The 8,105-nt window shown below is 35.6% G+C and overlaps 1 pseudogene; it reads left to right on the top strand.

The window, feature by feature from the left end:
* LOC107286629 overlaps positions 1 to 8,105 on the top strand; it is a 46,273-nt pseudogene that overhangs the window by 31,995 nt on the left and 6,173 nt on the right.

The following is an 8,105-nucleotide window of genomic DNA, read 5'->3' as shown; positions in this document are numbered from 1 at the left end:
AACTAATAAAGAAATGAAGCTGATAATTTGTCCCGATCCCTTGAATGAACTAAATTGGTTACTTTCAGCCAGTTTTGTTTTTATTTTTGCAATTTAGGGCAGTAACCTGATATATAGAGATGTAGATATATATTGCACTCAGCCTATGAAACCATGACATATAATGCAGCATTTGTTTTATTTTTAATCTTAAATTATTCTGATTTTAATGTTGATTTTATTGATTATTTTATACACCGCTCAGGTCTCCTGTCTGAAGGAGACAGGTGATTAAGAAATATGTAAGTAAGTAAATAAATAAATAAACAAACAAAAAAATAAATATTTGTCTTGCTCTGCATAAAGCTAAGGTGACCAACCATCCTCCTTTAGGGAGGACAGTCCTCCTTTTATAAGTTCTGTCCTCTCTCAAAAAGTGTCCTCCTACATGTCCTCGTTTTTGATAATTGAAAACTAATCTGTAAATCTCCGTATTCGATCGATGCCGAGCCAATCCGTTGCGTGTGATGTGACGTGTTTGTATTTGACAAGACGATTCATCAAGACTCGGTACAGTCCAGCAAGACACGATTATGAGACACATGCACTCCACACAGGAGAATTGTTTTGAGAGAGTACGCTGCACGCAAGTGGCTTTGTTTACTTCTTACCAAAACACGACACGGCACAAACACACACATTAGACTCACCTTGTTTCCTTCAATTTATTTGTGTCCTCGTTCTCATTGTAAAAAGTTGTAAAGCTAACTATGTAACTATTGTAAAGCTAACTATGAAAGGAAGAGAACCAAGGAATTTAGAGAGTACCTGGAAAGTAAACACACAGAGAATCCATGTGATTTCAATCTCTTGTTCAATGTGCACGAAGTTTTCTTCTGCATAAACATTCTTTGTAATTACCAGGACATAGATAGCCACATCTAACCTAGCAGTTCCCAACATTTTTAGCTCCCAGGGCTGGTTTTTTGGGTTAAATGTCTTCCATGCACCATTGCAGGAAGGAATGGTTTCATGCTCATGACCTAGATCCCTCACATATGAAGATGAAACTCACTCCCCCCTCCCCTATTTCCATGGCCTGGTTCCCAATAGGCCTGGGGATTGGGACCACTCTACTAAGCAGTGGCTGTGGCAATCTCTCCCAAATTCATTTCAGAATCTAGAGATTTTTTCTGCATCTTTTCTTTGAAACATCAGATAATTATTCTGAGCCCTAACCAGAATAAATGAGAACAGCTAATCAAAGAGAGAATTCTATCTAAACATTGATTTTGAAAATTATAAGGTATACTCTTCTCAAAATTATTCATTTTGTGTACTGCAGCCCATATGCTTCAAAACCAAAAAAGAAAACAACAAACCCAATATTCTTCACAACCCCTTTTTTCCAAAATATAAAGAAAATGAATATCCACTTCCTGAAATTTCAACATTTGAGACCCACTTCGTTGCTGTGGGAAAAGGGTGCACTTTATACTGGGAAACATCAATCCTAGTCCTCCTTGAGACATGAAAGCCTCAGCTGATATGTTCTTGTGGGAACTGAGTAGAAAAATTGGAAGAAGACTATATTGTAGGATGGCTCTCCGCTTCTCTCATGTAATTGCCCTTATTCCTGATAAGTTCCCTTTCTTTGTCAGCTTGTATTAAAGCTATGTCATTCTTAGTTATAAGCATTGGATGGTATTTCATTCTGCCCTCTCAGATTGTTTCATTAACCAAGATTTTTTTCCTTTGATTTTTAATTTTATTGATTGTGGCTTTATCCTGAGTACAAAGGGGAAATATGTGATTGCTGTGGAGATTTTCTCCATTTTGGCTTCTGCAGCTGGATTACTGGGCTGCATCTTTTCCCCTAAATGGTATATCATCATTCTGAGACCTGATTTGAATAAGAAGGAGCAACTAATAAAGAAATGAAACTGATATTTCTACCAGATCCCTTAAATGAAGCAAATTGGTTACTTTCAGCTAATAGGGCTTTTTTTTTCTTTTTGCAATTTGTGGCAGTAATCTGATATATTGAGATGCAGATATATATTGCACTCAGCCTATGACACTATGATAAATAATGCAGCATTTGTTTTAATTTATAATCTTAAATTATTCTGGTTTTAATGTTAATTTTATTGATTATATTATACACCACACAGAGCCCCTTTCTGAAGGAGATGGGTGGTTGAGAACTCTAAAAATAATAAACAAACAAACAAACAAATAAATATTTATCTTGCTTTGAATGAAGCTAACTATGAAAGAAAGAGAACCAAGGAAGTTAGAGAGTTCATTGCAATATCTAGAGAGTTTTTCTGCATCTCTTCTTTGAAACTTTAGATAATTATTCTGAGCCCTAATCAGAATAAATGAGAACAGGGGAGAATTCTATCTGGAAATTGATTTTTAACATTATAAAGTGCAGTCTTCTCAAAATGCCTGACTTCATGTGCTACAGCCCATAAGCTTCATAATATTATTGCCAAAAAAGAAAACAACCAACCCTTCCAATATTCTTCACAACCACTTTCCCCCCAAAAAATATAAAGGAAAATGGCGATGAATATCCACTGCACAAAATCTCAATGTTTGACACCCTTTGTTTTTGTGGGTAAGATGGTAGGCTATATATTGAGAAACCATCAACTCTAGTCCTCCTTGAGACTGAAAGCCTCAACTGATATGTTCTTGTCAGAGGTGAGGAGAAAAAGTGGAAGAAGACTATGTAGGATTGTACTCAACTTCCCTCATGTAATTGCCTTATTCATGATAAGTTCCCTGTCTTTGTTCGCTTGTTTAAAAGTGATGTCATTCTTAGTTATAAACCTTGGATGGTATTTCATTCAGCCCTCTCAGAAAGGTCATGTCCAACTATAGGGCATGATGCTCATCTCCTTTTCTTAGCCAAGATAGCCAGCATTGTCCAAAGATATTTTTCCTGCTCATGTGGCCAGCATGGCTATACACCAAAGGCACAGGGAACACTGTTACCTTCCACCAAAATAGTACCTATTAAACTGTTTGCATTTGCATAATTTGGAACATGCTATAAAGGGAGAAGATAGGGCAATTAATGGGTAAAAGTAACTGTATCATGACAGGTCAAATATTGGTAATATTATCATGATATATCTTATATTAAGCAAAGGGTAAGCAAGGGTATTTCCATTATTCTTTTCTCTAATTGTATGTTTTTCCTTCTGTACATATGACTTTTCATTCTTCCATTTTCTGCATCAGGGGTGTCAAACTGCCAGCCCATGGGCCGGATGCATCATAGCAAAACTGCGTCCACCCCATTGCTGGTAATGGCAAAAAAGTCACGATACATCATGACACATCATGTGACTTTGTGAGTTTGATACCCCTGTTCTACATAATATCTTAGTTCCAAAAGTTCATAACAGTACAGTAGTGTCTACTGAGACACAATAAACATGTTTCCCTCTGATATTACATTGCAAGTAATAGTATTCATTACTCATGAATACTTCTTCTCCATGTCCCAAGGGCATTCCAGCAGACACTGACAAAACTAGGACGCTAGAGTAAGACACTGCATTGTATTAACCTCTTCTCAGAAATATGGAACTGCATGTAGGGAGAAAAAGGATTTGTGTTTGAACTGATATTTTCTTGACTTAATTTCAGATAATGTTCATGGCCCAAACTTTAGGTAACATTAAGGGGTGGCCAACCCAACTCCTCATTTGAATAATAAAATAGGAGCTACTGTTTGATATCTACTATGGCCATATATTATAGTGAGTTGGTTATATTCAGAACATTGATTTTATTTTTCCCCCTAACATAATATTAATTTCTCCTGGTTCCAACTGCAAACTAAGCAGTCCTCTTCCAATTGTTCACAAGTATTATCAGCCTGGAGACTTAATCATTGCTGCAATTATTTATCAGGTCTTCTTTCTTTCCAATGAGATCACATTTCAAAGTCTTCCCTCTCGTGAAGTGCTTGATCAGTATCTGTAAGTATCTCCTGCTACTGCTACTCCTCCTACTTCTCTTTCCTGCATTACCACCTGCAGTATTTTTCTGCTGAACCATATTAGTTGCTAGTTAATCAGTAATCAACTTCCAATGTCCATATATAGCCATTTTTAATTACAGAACTCACAGAAATACCTCTTGTCTTAACACAGAAGTTCAAATTGAGACAAATTGATTTGACTCATAAATTATATGAATTACTTTTTCCTCAGGAAACTTCTTTCCTTCACCAAAGTCCTCTGTTGAAAGTAAAAATCTAGAGGTTGTACATCCTCACAGGTTAATCCTGATTTTTTTCCCCCCATTTCATCTCATGCAGAAATGAAGCAGGAAATCCTCAAGTGCATTTGAGATTTTTTTTCAGTCTTTTTAATTCTAATGTTGAAAAATGGAACTTTCTTCTCACTCTTAGAATATTATAGGCAAAATACAAATAGAACTGAAATTAAATGTTATTGTAATATCTAAGTTGATCCTGGAAGAGATAGCTTACCATGAATTTGACAGTTTGTCAGAAGAAGAATCTAAAATACAGTAGAAAGCAGGCTTCAAATGCTTTCTCAGTTCAATGTTAAGTTATCTCCCCTCCTCATCAGTGATTCCTTATACAATCTTGTTCCTTAAGAACCAGGCTCTAAACATCCAGAATAAACAATAAGCTCTAGATCTGTAACATTAAAAATATTTGATTTTGTTTGTAACTCTCACTGAAGGTTCCTCACTCATAATTATCAACATGCTTTGGCTCTGGCATTTGCTGTAAAGGAGATCAATGAACATTCTGGGATTTTACCCAATGTTAGCCTTGGTTTCCAAATAGCTACCAATTATCTTGAGGAATATACAACTTATCTTTTAGCAATGGAATTTCTATCTACAAAAGATAAATTTATCCCCAACTACAAATGTAATGACCAAACCAACACGGTAGCCATCATTGGAGGACCCCGTACTAAGACCTGTGTCGACATGGCAATCACTTTGTGCAACTACAAATTTCCCCAGGTGAGACGATGTATGAAGCAAGAGGGAAAGTCCATAAGCTAGTTATTATTTTCAGATTTTGGGCCCTCAAGATAACTCTTATGAGAAAGATTCCAGAGGCAAGAGATATTTGTCATATAATGACAAGAATATCACCAAAGGGTAGTCCCTTTTTGTTTCATGACCAGTATTAAACTTGCAGAAACGTCCATAACCCTAACTGTATGTTTTATGAAGCCTCTTTCTGTATCCCACTCAAACTCAAGTATTATGTTAAGTTAAAAAAAATATTCCTTTATTATTTTAAGTCTGTTTCTTTTTTCCTATGCTCTCCTGTGTTTCCCCAATTAGATTACATATGGATCAGCTCCTTTGATGAATGATGACCAAGCAGGAATTTTTGTCAAATGGATGTTCCCTGATGNCAGCTTAAAGGGATACTACACTTACTATTGCATTTTGGATGGACCTGGGTTGGGTTGATTTCTCTGTATGAGGAAGATAGGGAGAGATTTGTTCAAAAGAGTCTTTCCATGTTTTCAGAGAGAGGAATATGCTTTGACTTTATAGAATGTCTACCCCAAATGATGTATGGTAGTGAAGCTGCTGAAATGGTGGAGAAGGCAGATAAAATATATAAAGTGATTATGTGGAGTACAGTCATTGCAGTGATCTTGAATGCTGAAATTACAAGCATAGTGACTTTGAGAATGATGCTCTCTCTTTTAGAGTCTGATGATATTCCAAAGGAGAGAAAAGCCAAAGTTTGGATCATGACAGCTCAGGTGGAATTCACCTCTTTTCTGATGCAAAGACATTTGCCTATTGATTTTCTCCATGGTGCAATTGACTTTGCACTTCACTCAAAGGAGTTGACTGCATTCCAACAATTTATGCAGAAGAGAAACCCAAACTTTGAAAAAGAAGATGGTTTTATCAAGGATTTCTGGAAAGATGCATTTGAATGCTCATTCTCCAATGATGTTATAGAAGGGAATGCTGAAAGGATCTGCACTGGAGAAGAGAATTTGAAGAATCTCCCTAATTCTGTCTTTGAGACCACCATAGGTGGACTTAGTTACAGCATCTACAATGCAGTCTACACTGTGGCACATGCTGTAAGAACCTTGCATGCCTCCAAACTCAAAGAGAGTAAAAAGATTAAAAATAAGTACTTCCTTCAATCACCATGGCAGGTAATGTTCACTAATCCAAATTCAGGAAGATCATATCAGATCATATAAAAAATTATTGGTTTATATTTTTTTCTCTTTTTTTTTTTGGCAGTTAAAATGTAAGCATTTATTATTTATTTATTGTTTATTTTTTATTTATTTATTTATTTTTATATTTCTTAACCACTTTTCTTCATCCTCCTTTCCTTTACAGATACTTGAATGTTATTGGTATAGGTTGAACTAAAGACTGTTTTGGCCTAGAAGTTTCTATGTTGGAGTATTTTGTGCCACAAAGTAAATTTATAATTCATAAAATGTGCAGTTGATCAAAGCAAATTAATGCGACATTTTCTTCCTTTCTCAGTGTTGTATTGGAATTTTTATATTTTTTTTTTCAGCTAAAATAGTCAATATAGTGGAAAATCTATGTGATAGAGAAAACATTTTTTTTCATTTATAAACAGTGTAGATTGGTGGAAAAAAATGACATTCCATTGATCATAACCCATACTGAGGGAACTGAAATTTCTCCATATGATTCAAGGAATCCAGTTAATATTTATATTTCATGTTTTCTTCATTCAGCTTCACCATTTTTTGCAGCAGGTCTCCTTTAACAATAGTGCTGGAGAACTGGTTTCTTTTGGTCTCAGTGAGGAATTAGAAACTGGATTTGATATTTTCAATTGGGTCACATTCCCAAACAAGTCTTTTCTAAGAGTCCAAATTGGAATAATAATAATAATAATAATAATAATAATAATAATAATAATAATAATAATAATAATAATAATAATAATAATAATAATAATAATAATAATAATAATAATAATAATAATAATAAGCTAGACATGACCAAGTTGCTAAATTAATCCACTGGACATTATGTAAAAAATACGACTTGCCTGTGTCTGAAAAGCCATGGGCACATAGGGTGGAAAAAGTTGTTGAGAATGAAAAGGTGAAGATCTTGTGGGACTTTCGAATACAGACAGATCACCATTTGGAACACAACATGCCAGATACCGCAGTTGTACAGAACCAAAGCATACAGTTGATTGATATCGCCGTACCAGGAGATGCCAGAGTTGAAAAAAAAGAACTGGAAAAAATTACGAAATATCGCAACCTGGCCATCGAAACTGTGTGATTATGGATGAAACATGTAACAGTGATACCTATTGTCATCAGGGCACTGGGAACAATTTCCCAAAAATTTGCAAAATTCATCAAAAAACTGCAGCTTCCTGCAATAACTCCAGCAATGTTACAAAAAACTTGGCTACTTGGAATATATTTTTTAAAAAAGTATTGAGTTTTATAGGGTTGGGATTAGGATGGGATCAGGATGGGGATTAAGGTTTATGGTGGGGTTGGGATCAAGATTAGGGTTGAGAAGGGGTTGGGATCAACATTGGGTTATCCCCAATAACATTTACAATCTTTAGCAAATAGTCTCTTGTCCGGGTACATATAGTTGATATAATAATAAATAACTGTAATAAGTATAATAAACAATAATCATAAATGGTATCAGTTATTATTATTATTATTATTATTATTATTATTATTATTATTATTATTATTATTAATTGAATTTATATACCGCCCTATCTCCCTTACGGGACTCAGGGCGGTGAACAGGCGATAATAAAAACCACGATAAATATACACAAATTTCTGTTCTAAAATCAAATTAAATAACAGGCCTGCTCTAAAAATACCCCATGCAAAACCCCCATTAAAACATAATCAAACTACGCCAGGCCGGCTGCACGGAATAGATGGGCCTTCAGGGCTCGGCGAAAAAGGCGCAGGTCCGCAACTGTACGTAGGTCGGGGGGTAGGTCATTCCAGAGGGCAGGAGCTGCCACAGAGAAGGCTCTCCCCCTGGGGGTCGCCAGCCGGCATTGTCTGGCCGACGGCACCCTAAGGAGGCCC

Source organism: Protobothrops mucrosquamatus, unplaced genomic scaffold (assembly GCF_001527695.2).
Source record: "Protobothrops mucrosquamatus isolate PMUCROS unplaced genomic scaffold, P.Mucros_1.0 scaffold303, whole genome shotgun sequence".
Taxonomy (NCBI): Eukaryota; Metazoa; Chordata; class Lepidosauria; order Squamata; family Viperidae; genus Protobothrops; species Protobothrops mucrosquamatus.
Note: the sequence above shows the minus strand (reverse complement) of the source record. Positions and strands in the feature narration are given on the sequence as shown.